Below are 20,114 nucleotides of genomic sequence, written 5' to 3'. Positions count from 1 at the left end.
AGCTGACAACACTTCATATTACCGACTAATATTTGCAGCTATGGCGACCCAATACTGCTTGGCTACACATCTGACACGTAACCGATGTCCTCTCCAAACAACAACACTTGCATTTCAGAACATGTCTTTCACACATGTCTACAAAATCACCTTCACCTTCAAATACAGTTTCCTTGCGACTGACAGAGACGTAGGCAAAGTTTAAAGTTGCTATTTCCATTACATCACGTTAATCAGAAAAACGGTAATTTACATCTGCAGCGGAACAAAATTCCGTTTCGCCCAGCGTGGAGCTCTAACCCACGACCCTGAGATTAACAGTATCATGCTCTACCGACTGAGCTAGCCAGGCTGCTTCGGCGAATACTTGCCGGGTTGCACGTCACACAGTACTCGTTTGGGTTGGGTGGTCCCATACAGAGTCTCTCCATGCTGCCTAATGTTTTCCTAACGTCACACTCGTCACGTACTTCACTTTTATTTCATAATCTTTTCTAAGAGGTAAAGGAATTGCATGACATCCTGCAGAGCTAGTGGCGTCAAAATTAACACTCTTACTTGATGTGACTCAAAAGGCGAACGAGTTACTTTCTGACGTTGTTTTAGATGTGCAAGTGCCAGTGAAAACTCGCGGTGACGGCACTCTGCCGACCATTTCGCTAGTTAACACCGGTCTTGTTGTGTGTGTTTCAAGCTCAAGAGCATCTCCAAGCAGAAAATGGTCAACAGCAACATTCAGACGGTTTCGTACTGCTCAATTGCTACATTAAAACGGTATGTTTCTTTTTCTGAACTGATAAACACGAGCGTGACAGCATTCGAACCTGTAATCTTCAGATCCGAAGTCCGACGCCTTATCCATTTTTTTTATTTCCGACGCCTGATCCATTGTTTTTACGCTTTAACCACTTTTTTTTGTTTTTTGTCCCTTTTTCATTTTTGTTTTTTTTTTTACTTCCTTAGATCGCTGTTGTTTTTCGTTTTTGTTGATTATGTCCTTTTTAGGTTTTTCTTTATTCATCTTTTTTTTTAAACACTGATTCGTCGTTTTTCCTTTGTTATGACCCAGGGCAGGTCGGTGGAGGCGCGTAGGGCAGGGGTCGAATCCCGAGGCCTGGCCATGACGTCTCCTCCTCCCTGCACTGAAGCACAGTGTCACCAATACGTTGTAATTGTCTTTGGTTCGGAGTCATATGATACTTATATGTGAACACAGGACTTATGAAGCGTTGTCTATCTAAACAGTTATTTTTCCTTCCTGCCAAGATTTTACCTAAGGACTAGCGAGAATGTCTTCCCTTTCATGAAGTTAGCTCAGTTTGCCCCTATACCGGTTCTATTAATGATTCAGGCGCAGGGGCGATCAATAGAAATTGAAACTTAACCAACTCCTTGCTTTTCGAACACAATAGTAAGCATATTCGCGAAGTCCCTCTTAAAGTGTGGGAAAGACTTTTGTGTCCAGTACTCATGAAGCATGTAACCAGTAAACGAAATAAAATCGGTAATACCATGATCTTTAACCACTGCAAAAATGTAACGGCCAAGAAGCCACATAACGGTGTTGTTCTTGGTCCGGGGATAAAAAACCGTGTCCGGCCAGCAGAGAATATCAGTCTTAAATGCCGATTCTGAGCTCCTGTTGAGTAAAGCCAATTGTCGGCGCAGCCAGTGCCACATGCGAAGACGGTCAGCGCAGGTAAATCGGTGTTGGAGTGTATCGACACAACCACATGTTTGACAAAGCGGAGAGACACATAAACCTATACGATGAAGGCGTTCGTTCGTAGGTATCAGCTGATTAACTACCTTATACCACAGGGAGGCAACAGTTGCTGAATCAACAGGTAAGCTAATCCAGAATGAGATTTTCACTCTGCAGCGGAGTGTGCGCTGATATGAAACTTCCTGGCAGATTAAAACTGTGTGCCCGACCGAGACTCGAACTCGGGACCTTTGCCTTTCGCGGGCAAGTGCTCTACCAACTGAGCTACCGAAGCACGACTCACGCCCGGTACTCACAGATTTACTTCTGCCAGTATCCGTCTCCTACCTTCCAAACTTTACAGAAGCTCTCCTGCGAAACTTGCAGAACTAGCACTCCTGAAAGAAAGGATATATGTCTCCGCAATATCCTTTCTTTCAGGAGTGCTAGTTCTGCAAGTTTCGCAGGAGAGCTTCTGTAAAGTTTGGAAGGTAGGAGACGGATACTGGCAGAAGTAAATCTGTGAGTACCGGGCGTGAGTCGTGCTTCGGTAGCTCAGTTGGTAGAGCACTTGCCCGCGAAAGGCAAAGGTCCCGAGTTCGAGTCTCGGTCGGGCACACAGTTTTAATCTGCCAGGAAGTTTCAGGTAAGCTAATATTCGTCCATATGTTACACCAATTAAAACAGGGATAATGCAAAACAATCGGTCCATATGTTACACCAATTAAAACAGGGATAATGCAAAACAATCGAGTTGGAAGAAGAAGACCTGTGTCATTTGTCAAGCAGGGTTAGCGTAGTAATAACAGGACGACGTTGTAAGTGGAGATCTAGGTAACTAATCTCAATGTAGAAATCCCGAACATGCCGTAGCTTTGCATTTAGAGTCCCAACATTAATAGGCGGTGACAAGCTCGCAGGACGAACGACATGGAATAATCGCGAAGTAACAGTCGGGTACTCAGAAAATAAAAGATGGAGGGTTCGCTTAACATAAAGGGCAGCAGCCTTGACACGGACATCGGTGAACGACAAGCCGCCCTTAAGACGCGGCTTCGTAAGAACATCATAACGTAATTTAAAAATATGCCCCCGCCAAATATATCTGTTAATAAGCTGTACCATTTTTGCACCTTGCATTCGCGGAAGCGGAAACAATTGAGCAACGTAATATACTTTATATAAAACATAAGTGTCTAATACACGCTTTTTTTGCAGTAGCGGTATCGAACGCCATGAGTGTTCTAATAAAACACCTTGCAGCTTGGAAATGGCCACTTGCCAATTTTTTGCAGCCATCCGAAGAGGACAACGTTCAAGATAGATACCTAAATGTGTATGGTGTTCAACAGCTGTAACCCACGGAACAACCATACGTTCAAAGCCCCGCAAATTCAGGAGCTTGCTTTTACGGGGATTGATACGAGAACCTGAGGCCGCAGAAAATTTATCGAGTTCCATTTTCAACTGCGGCACTTTTGCGGTGGAACGAAGCAAAACAACCAAATCATCAGCATAATCTGTTGCCGTCTGGGTAACCCCAGAGATTGTAAGACCACGAAGTGTCGAGTTGAGACGTGTGAGGAGTGGTTGAAGGGAGAGAGTATAAAGGGTCATGGTTAAAGGGCTACCTTGCGGGAAGCCACGTTGAAAATCAATGACCTTTGTTAGCTGGCCATTAATGTCAATCTTAGCAGAAATGCCAGTCGTCATATTCTTAAGTACCAGCAGCGCCTGTTCATTAAAACCGAGCCGGCGCAGCAGAAGCTCTAAAAACGAATGGGACACACGATCAAAAGCCTTACTAAAATCAACAAATAAAAGCGCACAGGAAATATTGGTGACAGCGACAATCGACACGACATCACGATACCCCGCCAGAGACGTCAATATAGAGAGCCCTGGAAAGCAGCTTTGACAAGGAGGTATCACAGGTGTAAGCAAGAGGGATAGACGTGCATTAACAGCCCTAGCGGCCGTCTTATAGTCAAAATTTAAAAGGGTTAAAGGACGAAAGTCACTAGCTGTCTTCAAACCAGCAGATTTTGGTATCAGGACAACCGTACCTCTCTTGAAATCGGCTGGAATTGTGCCACCATTCAAAATTTCATTCACAATATCCGTAAAAACAGGCCCTATAAGAGGCCAAAAGCGAACAAAAAACTCCTTAGGTAGGCCATCAGGACCAGGAGATTTGTGAGATGCTGAACAAGCAATGAAAGCTGAAAGTTCGTCTGCAGTAAAAGGAGCTAAAAATTTCGCATTATGGTCCTCTGTTAAAACTGATGGGATAGCAGTTAAAATCTCTTCAACATCAATCGGATCAGAATCAGCCGCAGTATATAACGTCTCATAGTAGCAGGTAAGTTCATGGGTTATTTGATTCTGTAAGGTAAGCCGGCGACCATCAGCTGCCATAAGGCCGTCAGTCAATATACGTCGACGGTTCTTGTGGTGACGAAACAGATGGTACATAGAAGTCATTTCATGTGCTAACGTGGACGGTGGTTTAGATTTTATCTTCAATCCTTCCATCTGAAGCCGCTTAGTACTAAGAAGCTTGGCCTTAATTTTCCGAATCTCAGAAAGGTGGGCACATGTCATTCTAGAAGTATCATAAAGGTCGCGAAGCACCGAATAGTAATACTCAAAAGTCTGTTTCAGATCTCGCGCTCTATTATAACTGTAGGACATTAAAGTGCGACGTAGTTTTGGCTTCGCACAGTGGATCCACCAGTGAAGCTTAGACGGATAGTATCGCTGAGAACGTAAACAAATGTCCCACGCCGTCTGTATTAGAGGTTCGATGTCAAGGTCATCGAGCAAGGAGACATTTAATTTCCACAGCGGCCTATAAAGTTTAAGAGGCTGAGGCTCCAAATTAATTATAACAGCAAGGGCACAATGATCCGTAAAACTGTCTGGAATAACATCTACATCTAAAACAGAAACACTAAGGGGATCAGAAATATACAATCGGTCAAGTCGACTACTTGAGGTGGCAGTAAAAAATGTAAATTTAACTAAAGTGGGGTGTTTAACCTCCCACGCATCGCGTAGTCGTAGTTGACGTACAAGAGAATGTAGCTCGAAACAATAATTAAAATGAGGGGATTGGTCTTTAGCTTGTAACACACAATTAAAATCGCCCCCCAATATCAAGTTCGCAGGATTTTTGCGTCAAAGGTAAATCAGATCCTCTTTATAAAAATGAGACCTTTCCTGCCGCTTGCTAGAACCAGAGGGGGCGTAAATGTTAACCAAGGTCGTGTCAAATAACCGACAACCAATGCCCCGTCCCGAGTCGAAAAGCTCAATTTCGCTAACGGGGATACCGTCACGAATTAGGAAAGCAGTACCTGCAGAAAACTCAGGTGCAAAATTTATAATAGTGCGAAAACCAGGAACAAACAGGTGTGCAACGGAAACTTCCTGCAGGAAAACAATATCAGCTGCAGAGTCATAAATAAACTGCTGCAGAGACGCTAACTTCAGAGCAGATTGAATGCCATTTATATTTAAGGTAAAAAACGTGTACGCCTGCATCATCAACCAAAAAACGGGAAATGAACCCAAATTACACCACACTAGAAGCTACTACATCCATATAATCAACATCAGACATGGCAGAGGGTGATTGTCCAGAATCAACGGAATCAGAGTCGTCCTTCGCATGCTTATGTTTCTTCCGCACCGCGTGGAGATTGGGGGGCACTTTCACCCGACGACGTATCTGATGCACACCAGATTCAAGAGCAGGCGGAGTGGGGGGTTCGAGATCAAGCACGTCAACCAAAGCGTCTGAAGGATTAGCAGGGCGAGAGGAGTCAGAAGGAGGAGCCATCAATGGGAAAACTGCATCAGAAACATCGGCACCGGTTTCAGAATGTGTAGGTATTGGAAGTGTAGGAGATGGTAAGATAGGTTTGGAGTCTGCTGATGCGGAGCGCGCAGGTCTAGGAGCGGTTTTCCGACAAACAGCCGTCTCCACCGAAGTGTCGTCAACATGTTGTGATGCCTGTGGCGGTGGGGATGTCAACAACACCTCGACCGAATGTTGTGGCTCTTGCACCGACGGCATGGCAGCAAGTTTGACGTCATCAGGCAAAGCAGGAGACACAGCGGGAACAGAATCCGAAACAGGCATGGGAGATTCTGGAATTCTCTCATCAGATTCGCAAACCGGCTGCGAAACAGCAGCTTCGTCATCAGTGCTACCGGTATCACTAGCACGACGGCGTTTGTTGTTGGAAACAGACAGAATCGGTATAGGAGCAGCCGATACGTCTGGGCGAGTGGGTAGCGGAGGAAAAACTGCATCAGGGAAGGGTGACACCTGTTGTGAAGAAGCTACTGCAGGAGGCTGATAGGAAACAGTGGAGGAAGCTGCTAGCACAAGATCGGCAACCGTTAATTTGCGGCGCTGTGCTAGGCCATTTTTAAGCACAAATACCCGCTTAGGGCAATTAGCTCGAACATGACCATGTTCATTACATAGGAAACATGTACCAACCTGCCCCTCATAAGTAAGATGTACACGATAACCACATACAACCAGATGGGACGGTATATTAGACTTAATATGCATTTCAACTGATCTGACACCATTATAACATTGCAGCTTATGTTGTGCAGACCAACGTTCATTTCGAATTGACCGAACAGTACCATAACCAAGCAAAGCTTCCTTAAGATAGCTGTTGTCAACTTCAGGGGGTAAATTATAAACCCGAACTGTAGTATACGTAATTTCAGCATTTGAGACAGTAACACTGCTAACAGAACCATCCCTATGACGGAACGACACTTGCTCACCATGTTTAAGTAAAATCTTATCCAGCAAAACCGGGTTTAACAATTTCACAAAAAAGCAGTATAATTCTGTATCAAAATACGCCGTATGTACCTGGTCCGATGTAATGCCAATCGTGTCCACAATCCATTCGTGAATTTCCAACGATGACGGTTGGACATTCCTGGTAGCCTTGTTAATTTGAAAACTGAGAGTACACTTCCGCGGAAACAACCGGGAAGCCATAACACTTAATTAATGCGGCAAAAGCAGCAATACAACACAAGACACAAAACAAAACCTAAGGCAAAGAAACAACGAAAAACAGAAGACAAAGAAACGTCACACACAGAAGGTAAATATTCACAACCCGAGGGTAACGGCGGATCGAATACACAGCACGTCCGATCGCTGTCGCGTCTCAAGCGGAACTGCATCCATTAGGCCACACGGTCACTGACGACCAAGTGCAACTTGTATATGACTCATCTCATAACGCTCACACCCCTGATGATTTGTGTTTTCGTTCTACACAGCCGCTGCCCCTTGCTCTTTCCCACCAATTCGTTACATTCAACCTCTTACGTGACCGACCAAATATAGACTGGGAAGCAAGACCACACACTTTGTGCATACGGAATCGAAGGCAGGGCGTCCCTCGCCGCATTTGCTACGATGGCCATTTGCTACTTCTGCAAAAGCGGCGGCGACGACGTCGACGACGAGAGGCTCCGACATATGTGAGAAATACATCTATAAAATCTAATTCAGACTGCCTCGTCCCACTTTATGTTGCACCGCTTTGGCAAAGGCTTTATCTGCGCCATTCGCCTTAATCACATCTGAGAGTAATTCTTAATAAAAGGCATGTCGCTAATTGTTCGTCATCACAGATACTGTTTGCTATACGGCCACGACGCGCAACTGATTTCCAAAATTCGACTTCCTCCTTTGAGGATGGAACTCACGACCCTTGGTTTACTAGACCAGTGCTGTACCACTGAGCTAAGGACGCGCGGCATAGTTGTACGTTTGCGTACTTCGTCCTTACGGTCGTCTGGATCATCAGACTTCAGCTGACAACACTTCATATTACTGACTAATATTTGCAGCTATGGCGACCCATTACTGCTTGGCTACACATCTGACACGTAACCGATGTGCTCTGCAAACAACAACACTTGCATTTCAGAACATGTCTTTCACACATGTCTACAAAATCACCTTCACCTTCAAATACAGTTTCCTTGCGACTGACAGAGACGTAGGCAAACTTTAAAGTTGCTATTTCCATTACATCACGTTAATCAGAAAAACGGTAATTTACATCTGCAGCGGAACAAAATTCCGTTCCGCCCAGCGTGGGGCTCGAGCACACGACCCTGAGATTAAGAGTATCATGCTCTACAGACTGAACTAGCCAGGCTGCTTCGGTGAATACCTGCCGGGTAGCACGTCACACAGTACTCGTTTGGGTTGGGTGGCCCCATACAGAATCTCTCCATGCTGCCTAATGTTTTCCTAACGTCACACTCGTCACGTACTTCACTTTTATTTCATAATCATTTCTGAGAGGTAAAGGAATTGCATGACAACCTGCAGAGCTAGTGGCGTCAAAATTAACACTCATACTTGATGTGACTCAAAAGGCGAACGAGTTACTTTCTGACGTTGTTTTAGATGTGCAAGTGCCAGTGAAAACTCGCGGTGACGGCACTCTGCGACCATTTCGCTAGTTAACACCGGTCTTGTTGTGTGTGTTTCAAGCTCAAGAGCATCTCCAAGCAGGAAATGGTCAACAGCAACATTAAGACAATTTCGTACTGCTCAATTGCTATATTAAAACGGTATGTTTCTTTTTCAGAACTGATAAAACACGAGCGTGACAGCATTCGAACCTGTAATCTTCAGATCCGAAGTCCGACGCTTTATCCATTAGGCCACACGGTCACTGACGACCAAGTGCAACTTGTATATGACTCATCTCGAAACAATTTCGTACTGCTCAATTGCTATATTAAAACGGTATGTTTCTTTTTCAGAACTGATAAAACACGAGCGTGACAGCATTCGAACCTGTAATCTTCAGATCCGAAGTCCGACGCCTTATCCATTAGGCCACACGGTCACTGACGACCAAGTGCAACCTGTATATGACTCATCTCGAAACGCTCACACCCCCTGATGATTTGTGTTTTCGTTCTACACAGCCGCTGCCCCTTGCTCTTTCCCACTGATAACAGTGCGTCGCCTATTCTTTGCATGCCGAAGCAGATGATATAAGGATGTTGTTTCATCATCTACCACCGACTTCGCCTTTGACTTCAGTTTTAAACCTTCCATCTGTTGTCTTTTAATGGCGAGCAATTTCGCTTTGGTGTGTCTGATGTCTTGTAATCTAATGGTTGACACGTTTGCCTGTTCATAGAGGTCTCGCAACAAACTGTAATAAAATTCCATACTGTTTTTTAACTCCCACGCTCTTTCTCTGCTGTATCTGATACACTCTTTTCTCAGTCTCGGCTTTGCAACCTTAATCCACCAGTCTAATACTGTGGGGTGCCTCTCGATCGATCGCAGACATAAGGTCCACGCACCCGATACCGCGTCTGCCAAATCTTGCTCTTTTAAGAGAGAGACATTTAGATGCCACTGGTTCCTAAAAATCTGAATCGGCTGTGGAGCTAAATTAATGCACGCCTTCATACTGCAGTGGTCACTAAAATATACAGGTACGAATTCTGAATTTAGTAGACATCTTTCCAAGTTTTGGGAAAACATAGATTCTGTCTATTCTACTGCGCGAAGTCTGTGTTATATACGTATATTCAACCTTCGTTGGATATTTTAGTTCCCATGCGTCCTTTAGTTATAGGTCGGTTACTAGGCGTTTAAATTCTAAAGAACCGTTAAAATGTGGTTGTTGATCTTTACGATTTAACACACAGTTAAAATCACCGCCCATTATAAAACTGTTTGGGTTTCGACGTAATAAATATATAAGTTCCTCTTTATAAAATGCTGCCCTGTCCTGTCTATTACTATTTCCTGAGGGCGCGTATAAGTTAATCAATGTGGTACCTAAAACGTTAATACTAATTGCCCTTCCAGATTCCAAGCGCTCCACTTGAGATACGGGAATCCCTTCCCTGAGCAGAACCGCTGTTCCTGTATGTGTGTAACAAGATACGTTAACAATTGCGGTGTATCCTGGTATTACAAATTCCGTCGTTACAACCTCCTGTAGCAAAGCGATATCGGTTCCAGAGTCATACAAAAATTCCTTGAGAGCAGCTAGCTTTAATGAGGTTCGAATTTTATTTATATTGATCGTTGTGATAGAGTATGCTTGCATCTCTAACTTGCTATTGACCACGGACAAAGTTGGTCAAAAAAAAAAACTGTTGTACTTTTGGTATGCTGAAATCCTGTTTAGAACTACAGTCATTTAGAACTTGGTAGCAGTCCTAGTAACACGGTCGCTAAACGTTAGTTTGTCTGCCATTGTCATCCCACACCTTAGTACTGAGGGGCTGTTCGACACTGAGTGTGTCAGGAGGCTCATCTGGAGCACCTTCTCTGACAATTTCATAGCGTATATTTTTCTGTGATTTTACGTCCGACTTGTCCGCTTTTTGTTTGGCTTGGGTGCGAGAAACAGTAAGATTCGGTTGTGGTTTTAGCGTACGGCGGTGGACGCCCTGAAAACCCTGACCTGATTTTGTTGTGGCAACACTCGACGCGGCCGCTTCAGCAGCAGTGTCTAGAGAGACCTGGTTTGTAAACACTGCCTGCTGTTTACATGCTACCTTCGGTTGTTGTGACGCTTGCGACGGTGTTTGCTTATTTTCCGGTTCAGGAGTAAACACTTTCACTTGTTTACACTCTGGTGCCGGTTGCTGTGCTGTTGCGGTGTCGCGGAGTTGTTGTTCTACCGCTTCCGCGAACTTCCCGTCGGTAAACAGCTGATTATCGCTGTTTACAGCTGGGCAAGTTGTCACTGCTTGGGGGACTTCTACTTTCTGGCTGTCGGCAGCTGCCGTTGCATTTTCTGGCAGTGAGCGAGATGTATCAGAAACTGCAATTAAATCTACTTGCATTCCGTCTTGGGGCACATGCAGATTTTCATCGCCAGCTTTCTGTTTACATACAGCAGGAGATTGTCGGGAGGTGTCATCATCAGAATGATCATCTGTATGTTCAAGTGGTCGTTTCTTGGTTAGTACGTCTAACTCACGGGCAGAGGAATCACAATTGAAGCGTGTTACCAGGGGTGGAAAATCACTGCCACCAACAGCAATAGTTCCAGTACTACGTACAGGATCCGAACCCTCACCCTGTTTGGCCGTGTTATCGGTTGCCAAAACTTCGCTCAAGGTCATCTTGCGGCGTTGGACTAAATTTGTTTTTAGTACAACGACACGACGGGGACAGTCCTGCCTTAAATGACCCGATTCATTGCATATATGGCACGTAGGGGTTTGACCAGTATAAATCACGTGTGCTTTATGCCCGTCAACAGTTATATGAGACGGGATATTCGTCTTTACTTCCATCTCTACCGAACGAATACCATTGAAGCTCTGAATTTTAAATTGCTTCGACCAACGTTCGTTAACTATATCCTTTACCTCACCATATTGAGACAGGGCAACCTTGATTTTCTCATTATCTATCTCGATAGGTAAATTTAACACCCGCACAGATCTATAAAGAGCATCAGCTCTCCTGATAGCCACTTTACTTGTAGTGCCGTCTCTATGCAAAAATTCGACATGATACCCGAATTTTCCAATAATTTTATCGACCGAAACGGGATCCAAAAACTTTACGAAAAAACAGTAGTTGTCAGTATCTAGCTGAGTGGTATGCACCATATCAGAATTTATGCCAAGTACCTGATAAAGCCAATCATGAATTTCCAGAGCAGTCGGCTGAACACGTGGTGTTTCCTTAGCGAAGGCAAAAACCAGCGTATTCTTCCTCACAGTTGTAGCCATGGTATGCAGTAATCAAGGGGAGATTCCGGTAATTACCGAAAACTCCACAAACGACAAATAATCGTCGGTAGAAAACACAAAAAAAGAACACAGGAGGCAGAAAAAACACGAGTTACACACGAAGAAAATAACAAAACTCAAAAACACCGAAACGCAAAGGTACACACTGGCGAAACACTGACTACACGCAGCAACGGTGACACGTCCGTACGCGTCGGCAGCTAGAGCCAGAATGAATGGTCACTGACGACCAAGTGCAACTCGTATATGACTCATCTCGAAACGCTTACACCACTGATGATTTGTGTTTTCGTTCTACACAGCCGCTGCCCCTTGCTATTTCCCACCCATTCGTTACATTCAACCTCTTACGTGACCGACCAAATATAGACTGGGAAACAAGACCACACACTTTGTGCATACCGAACCGAAGGCAGGGCGTCCCTCGCCGCATTTGTTACGATGGCCATTTGCTACTTCTGCAGAAGCGGCGACGACGACGACGACGACGACGACAGGCTCTGACATGTGTGAGAAATACATCTATAAAATGTAATTCAGACTGCCTCGTCCCACCTTATGCTGTACCGCTTTGGCAAAGGCTTTATCTGCGCCATTCGCCTTAATCACATCTGAGAGTAATTCTTAATGAAAGGCATGTCGCTAATTGTTCGTCATCACAGATACTGTTTGCTATACGGCCACGACGCGCAACTGATTTCCAAAATTCGACTTCCTCCTTCGAGGATGGAACTCACGACTCATGGTTTAATAGACCAGTGCTCTACCACTGAGCTAAAGAGGCGCCGCCTAGTGGTACTTATGGGTACTTCGTCCTTGCGGTCGTCTGGATCATCAGGTTTCAGCTGACAACACTTCATATTACCGACTAATATTTGCAGCTATGGCGACCCATTACTGCTTGGCTACACATCTGACACGTAACCGATGTGCTGTCCAAACAACAACACTTGCATTTCAGAACATGTCTTTCACACATGTCTACAAAATCTCCTTCACGTTCAAATACAGTTTCCTTGCGACTGACAGAGACGTAGGGAAAGTCTAAAGTTGCTATTTCCATTACATCACGTCAATCAGAAAAACGGTAATTTACATCTGCAGCGGAACAAAATTCCGTTCCGCCTAGCGTGGGGCCCGAACCCACGACCCTGACATTTAGTGTCTCATGCTCTACCGACTGAGCTAGCCGGGCTGCTTCGGTAAATACTTGCCGGGTAGCACGTCACACAGTACTCGTTTGTGTTGGGTGGTCCCATACAGAATCTCTCCATGCTGCCTAATGTTTTCCTAACGTCACACTCGTCACGTACTTCACTTTTATTTCATAATCATTTCTGAGAGGTAAAGGAATTGCATGACAACCTGCAGAGCTAGTGGCGTCAAAATTAACACTCATACTTGATGTGACTCAAAAGGCGAACGAGTTACTTTCCGACGTTGTGTTAGATGTGCCAGTGAAAACTCGCGGTGACGGCACTCTGCCGACCATTTCGCTAGTTAACACCGGTCTTGTTGTGTGTGTTTCAAGCTCAAGAGCATCTCCAAGCAGAAAATGGTCAACAGCAACATTCAGACGGTTTCGTACTGCTCAATTGCTACACTAAAACGGTATGTTTCTTTTTCAGAACTGATAAAACACGAGCGTGACAGCATTCGAACCTGTACTCTTCAGATCCGAAGTCCGACGCCTTATCCATTTTTTTTTATTTTTACTGGGACTCGAACCCACATTCCCCGGTTTAGGAGACCGATGCCTTATCCATTTTTTTTTTGATTTTTTTTCGTCCCACCTGATGCTGTACGGCCATGGCAAATGCTTTATCTACGCCACTCGCCTTAATCACATATGAGAGTAATTCTTAATAAAACGCCTGTCGCTAATTGTTCGTCATCACAGATACTGGTTGCTATACGGCCACGACGCGCAACTGATTTCCAAAATTCGTCTTCCTCCTGTGAGGATGGAACTCACAACCCTCGGTGTACTAGACCAGTGCTCTACCACTTTTTTTTCCTTAACCACTTTTTTAAAATTTTTTTAAAAGCTCTTTCAAACTTTTTTTGTCCTTAACCACTTTTTTTTCCTTAACCCCTTTTTTTTTACTTCTCTTTTCAATAAGGAGATCGCAATGAAGGCAGGATCCCGGACGCGCAGCAACAGCAGTGGGGCCTCTTCGCGGCACTGCAAGTGCGACACGACACAGAACCCCTTCTCCATCATGACATGGGAGGACACATACTTTTTGTTTGTCTCCTCTGAGATTATGTATGTCATGGAACAAAGGTTTTACTTAGAACGTTGTGGTTTTTCCCTTACTTTATTTTATGTTTTTTTAGTTGTTTGTTTTTTTTATTTGCCCTGTTTGGTTCTGGAATGTTGTAATTTGTTTGTACCTTTTTCTGTTGTGTTTTTTTTTCGTACATAATACCGTTTAGAAGCTGTAGTCACTTCTCAGAGATTAATAAAATAGTTCACTCAGTCCACTGTTTGCTTGTTACTTCCTTATAGTTTCTATCGTGTTGTTCGTTTTTATCCTATGCCTGTCCTCTCGAAGACTATATTCAACATGTTGCCGTAGTGTTTTTTATGGTCACTGTATTTTTTTGATTCCCAAAAAGCGGATTCCATATAGACGATGAAATCAAGTGAATTGTCAGATCCATTCCTTCCAATTACATAATGTCTGTAGTGACCCATGAGCCTCATGACAGCGTTATTTTTGCTTTCTGGAAAAAAATGTCACTTCAGGCTGTAATAGCATTTGTGGTGTATAATGGCGGCCATCACTTCTGGTGAGGAGTGCAATCTTCTGTCTTATCCATGTCCAATTGTGAAATTGTCCTCTGCACGTGAATCTGTGGTGAAGTGTGTCCACGAATCCACACTTAGTGCAGTGATTTGTAGCACACAGTCCTATCTGATAAAGTTTTGCATTGGTTGGTACAGTGTCGCTGACTACCTTGTACCAAGGGGAAGCCACGTTTGTTGAATGGATTTTGAGGCTAAGGTTTTTCCATACAGTACGCCATATGACGTTCGGATATTTGATTTCTATGGTATTTTGTGTATCCGATTTGTGCCATGTATTTAGAATCTCCTTTGTAGTTATACTTGACTTGTACATTATGCGTGCCTCTAAGTAGCCGACCTCAATATAAAATTTCTTGATATGCGTTAGTGTGTTGTTTAGTTTGCCCACATTCACCGGGGGTTGCAGGGAACCTGGCTGGACAATTGTGAATAGTCGGGAGGTGATGTTATTTCTGTCCTTATTAAGCATAAACAGGGTTCTTTTGATGTAAAGTGCAGTTGCCTTTGTAACCAAATTAGTTAGCCCTAAGTTGCTTTGGTCACACTGTCCAGTCTAACTGTAAATATGTTGCCTTTCCACAGGTAGCTGTTTGCAAGACGCATTACCTTTTTCACCTGTAACGTCGGTGCTGGGAATATTTGTGCTACAACTAGGCTTTAGAAAACACGTAGGTGTTAATTAATTGAACATTTTGCAATAAATTCGCGGATCGCCAACGAAGTTCCCTTAACGCACCCTGTATTTGGTTCGCCGTGTCCCGCCAATTTACTGCAGCCATCTTCATTGGACAATTGTTCATAGTAATGCCTAGTGTTTTGTGGGAATCAACTAGTGACGCCCATTGGCTGCGTACCCTGTCAAACCCTCTTAGATTTAAGATTTTACTCTTATGGGTGTTCACTTTTGCACCAGAGGCGCGACTATATTGACGTATCGTCTCTTCCAGAATTGTAATTTCTCCTCCGTTTCGAAGGACGACGCCCACGTCATCGGCATATGCGTTTGCTGTAAATGTGACTCCGGAGATTGTGACACCACTTAATTTGTCGCTGAGTTGCCGTAGCAAAGGCTCAAGTGCAAGAACATACAAAAGCATTGATAACGGGCTCCCTTGTGGAACTCCCCTCTCTATATGAATAGTTTTCGTCGGCTGTCCGTTGACGTAAGCCTTGGCAGTTATTCCGGTCATCATCTGATGGATTACTCTAACTGCTCGATCGTCAAAAGATGTTTTAATATGAGGTCCACGTATCGGTGGCTGACATGGTCAAATGCCTTGCAGAAATCGACGAAGTATATTGCACACCTGATGTCAGTGACTGCCACGATAGAAATGAGGTCTCTGTATTCGGAGATGACCGACATGATCGTCCGGCCCGGGAAGCAGGCTTGATGGCCTTTTATTACTGTTCTGAGAAGTGGTGTGAGTCTCTCCTTAAGTGCTCGTGCAATGGTCTTGTAATCACAGTTCATCAACATTAAGGGGCGAAATTGATCAATGTTCTTTTGTCCTTTACTTTTCGGAATCAAGACTAGTTTACCTTCCTTAAGTTCAGTTGGTAATTCTCCTCCTTGTAAGGTTTCGTTTATTATATCCGTGAATGTTGACCCAATAATATGCCAAAACTTGTGATAAAATTCTTTTGGTAATCCATCTGGACCCGCCGATTTGTTGGAAGGTGACGTCTTTACGAGATGTAATATTTCGTCCTCAGCAAAGGCAGCAAGCAGACAGTAATTTTCATCAGTAGTGATCCGTTCCGTTAATAAGTGTAAAGTTTCAGGATGTGCAGTCTCGGCAGTCTGGTCTTTAGAGTAGAGGTGAGCGAAATGCTGATATATGGCGCGCACCATGTCATGTTGGTCGGTAATTACAGTCCCGTCTTCGGGTTTGAGGTGTTCAATAAAACTGCGTCGCCTATGAAGTTGGTGTTTGATCAGGTGAAACATTGAAGTAGTTTCTTCTTGTAGTAGAGACTTCGCCTTTGATTTAAGTTTTAATCCCTCCAACTGCCGGCGTGTGATGCTTAGAAGCTTCGCTTTCATTTTTCGAATTTGCTCTAGGTGAGTAGCAGCTACATTATGTTTGTCATGTAGTTGTCGCAATACCGTATAATAAAATTCGATTGTCTTTTTGGTATCTCTAGTTTTTTGAAAACTGTATGATTTTAAGGATTGCCGAAGTTTAGGTTTGGCAAACTTCACCCACCATTCGATTTTAGATCCGTATTTATGCACTGATTTCAAACATGCCGTCCATGTGGCTCTGATCCAGTCTTCCAGTTCGTCATCTTTGAGATGGGCAATGTTGAGCATCCACTGACTGCGGTAAAATTTAGTAGGTTGTCTTGCTAAATTGATAGTCATAGAAAACCCACAGTGATCCGAGCAGTATGTCGGGATTACTTCCACATCCAACACGTTATGAATTAGATTCTCCGACACATACTGCCTATCGATCCGACTGCATGATGTCGAAGTGAAATGCGTGAACTTGACTAGCGTAGGGAATTTGATTTCCCATGCATCTTTGTACTTCATGTTTTTAATTAAGTCATGCAGCTCCTTGCTGTAATTAAAGTGCGGCACCTGATCTTTCCTGTTAACTACACAATTGAAGTCGCCACCAATTAATACAGACGCAGGATTTTTCCTCAGCAAGTAGATAATGTCATCCTTGAAAAAATTAGCTCTCGCCGCTTTGTTGGTGTTACGGGACGGTGCATAAACGTTGACAACGGTGACATCAAATATTTTACAACTAAGGCCTCTTCCTGTAACCAGTTTGTCCAACAACATTACCGGTAAACCTTCACGAGTTAAAATTGCGGTTCCTGTGTTTGCGTCCGGTAGGACATTATAAAATATTTGAAAACCGGGTACGGTGAAATCAGTGAATAACACTTCTTGCAACAACACAACATCGGCCTCTGATTCATAGATAAATTGTTTTAACACAACTTTTTTCAAATCTGACGTTATCCTGTTAACGTTAATAGTTAATATTTTATAAGCTTGAATCATCTGAGAAGGTTAATTGTCATGTAGGGATGGCAAAGTAGAGGGGGTACACAAAATTCGAGATTTACACTTCGCCCAATGTGCACAATGTATTTGAGGGGAAGAAAAGTCAGCCTGAAGTCCGCCGCTTTTTCACTAAATGGCTGCACATGTGCCCGTGTCTTTCGTTACATTTGCTATCTCATGAAAAGCAGCAATGGTGAGACTTAATATAGACACTTCCTGTAGAAGTACAACATCGGCTGCAGACTCGTTGATAAACTGTCGCTACAACCCTGTCTTCAAAGCTGTCGTGAACTTGTTAATATTAAGAGAAAGAAATTTATATGCCTGGGTCGTGCCCATCGGAGGAGGGAGAAAGCTGCAGTGCATTAGCGGCCCAGTCCATTGCACTGTCAGACTGCGAAGTGACAGTGCCAGGTTCGCGTCCTGATTCCGCGGCACCTCTAATCGGAGTCTTCCTTCGGGCCGCAGAGACATTTGGTTTGGGTTTAGTTTTCCGTCGTCCACTAGCCGGGAGTTCCGTGGCAGAAGGCGGGGTGGGCGGATCATGACTGAAATCGGTAGCCGGAGTGCCGGCTTCCTCCACTGGAGCTAACTCGTGCGAAGACGCGGCGGCGGAAGGCAATGTGTGTTTCTTTGTATCCACACTGTCTGTTGGTAAACAGCCGTCCGGCGTCCCAGGTTGGTTGAGTTCATGAAGGGGCAGGTTGGTGTTGACAACGGGCTCCAGACCAACTTCTTCGTCGTGTGTCTGTAGAGCCGACATCGGACGGTCGTCCTCTTGTTGTGCGTCCAAGTCGTGTTGTGGCGGGCCGGCCGGCGGCGTCACAACAGTCAGCTGTAAACACTGGCCGGCACTGTTGTTTACCGACGCCGCAGTGGAAGCAGCGGCGTCGGAGCCCTCATCTATGCTGTCCACGGCAACGTTTTCCTGGGAGGGAGGGTTTGCGTCCGTGACCGAGATCGGGTCGTTGACCGACAACTCTTCATCAGTTCCACTATCGTCACAGGTACGGCGTCGATTGTTACCGACTGATAACGTTGTGCCGACAGCAAGTGGAAGCTTCTCGCTCTTCTGCGCCAATGGCGGGAAGGACTCGTTGCTAAGATCAGGATCAACGGCCTCTGATGTACCGGGTGGCAAAGGTGTCCCCTCCAAATTCTGAGGTTGGGTCATAATATCAGCTAGTGTCAACCTCTGGCGTTTTTGTAAGGTGTTTTTAAGGACGAAAATACGCCGAGGACAATCACTGCGTAGATGCCCGCTCTCGTTACAAATATAACAAGTTTCTACTTGCCCACTATAAACGACATGTGCTTTATAGCCACAGACCACGATATTCGAGGGAATATTAACTTTAATGCTCATATCAACAGAACGAACCCCACAGTAGCATTGAAATTTGTGTTGGCTAGACCATTTTTCAATTCTGATTTGCCGAATATCACCGTATTTAGCAAGAACATCTTTCAATAGGTAATGTTCAACTTCAGGTGGCAAATTGAATACTCGAACCTGTTTACATTCTACATCGGCATTGGTGATTAACACGGTACTCACCGATTGGTCGCGATGATGGAATTCCGCCTTTCCTCCAGTTTTCTGCAATATCTTCACCAGTTGTAACGGAGTGAGGAACTTGACAAAGAAACAGTAATCCGCCATATCATAGTACGCTGTGTAAACCTGGTCAGAAGTTATCGCAATTACATCGACAATCCAATCATGAATTCCCAGAGAGCTTCGTTGCACACGACGCGTTGCCTTATCAAACTCAAAACATAATGTATTCTTACGGGGAACCGATTTAGCCATAACTGTAACGATAAGCGTCCGAAACCGCTAGTAAGAGAAAAAGAAGAATAAGATTAATAAAAATGCAAAATAACACGAGAAAAAAACACAATCACAGTCACAAGAAACGATGTAAACACGGCTTGCGGCGCTACGACGGCACGGAAGTAAAGGCACGTCCGAACGCTGTCGCGTCTCAAGCGGAACTGAGATCCATTAGGCCACACGGTCTCCGACGACCAAGTGCAACTTGTATATGACTCATCTCGAAACGCTCACACCCCTGATGATTTGTGTTTTCGTTCTACACAGCCGCTGGCCCTTGCTCTTTCCCACCCATTCGTTACATTCAACCTCTTACGTGACCGACCAAATATAGACTGGGAAACAAGACCACACACTTTGTGCATACGGAATCGAAGGCAGGGCGTCCCTCGCCGCATTTGCTACGAATGGCCATTTGCTACTTCTGCAGAAGCGGCGACGACGACGACACCGCGAGAGGCTCTGAGATATGTGAGAAATACATCTATAAAATGTAATTCAGACTGCCTCGTCTAACCTTATGCTGTACCGCTTTGGCAAAGGCTTTATCTGCACCATTCGCCTTAATCACATCTGAGAGTAATTCTTAATAAAAGGCATGTCGCTAATTGTTCGTCATCACGGATACTGTTTGCTATACGGCCACGACGCGCAACTGATTTCCAAAATTCGACTTCCTCCTTTGAGGATGGAACTCACGACTCTTGGTTTACTAGATCAGTGCTCTACCACTGAGCTAAAGAGGCACGGCCTAGCGGTATTTTTGCGTACTTCGTCCTTACGGTCGTCTGGATCATCAGACTTCAGCTGACAACACTTCATATTACCGACTAATATTTGCAGCTATGGCGACCCATTACTGCTTGGCTACACATCTGACACGTAACCGATGTGCTCTCCAAACAACAACACTTGC

At 44.5% G+C, this 20,114-nt stretch overlaps 1 non-coding gene across 1 annotated transcript; it reads right to left on the bottom strand.

Annotated features, from left to right (window-relative positions):
- Positions 1-279: 279 nt before the first annotated feature.
- On the bottom strand, positions 280-352 carry Trnan-guu (transfer RNA asparagine (anticodon GUU)). The gene has a single exon. It is a non-coding gene; the product is annotated as a tRNA-Asn (tRNA).
- Between the last annotated feature and the right edge of the window lie 19,762 nt (positions 353-20,114).

This window comes from Schistocerca gregaria, chromosome 6 (genome assembly GCF_023897955.1).
Source record: "Schistocerca gregaria isolate iqSchGreg1 chromosome 6, iqSchGreg1.2, whole genome shotgun sequence".
NCBI classification, from domain to species: Eukaryota; Metazoa; Arthropoda; class Insecta; order Orthoptera; family Acrididae; genus Schistocerca; species Schistocerca gregaria.
Note: the sequence above shows the minus strand (reverse complement) of the source record. Positions and strands in the feature narration are given on the sequence as shown.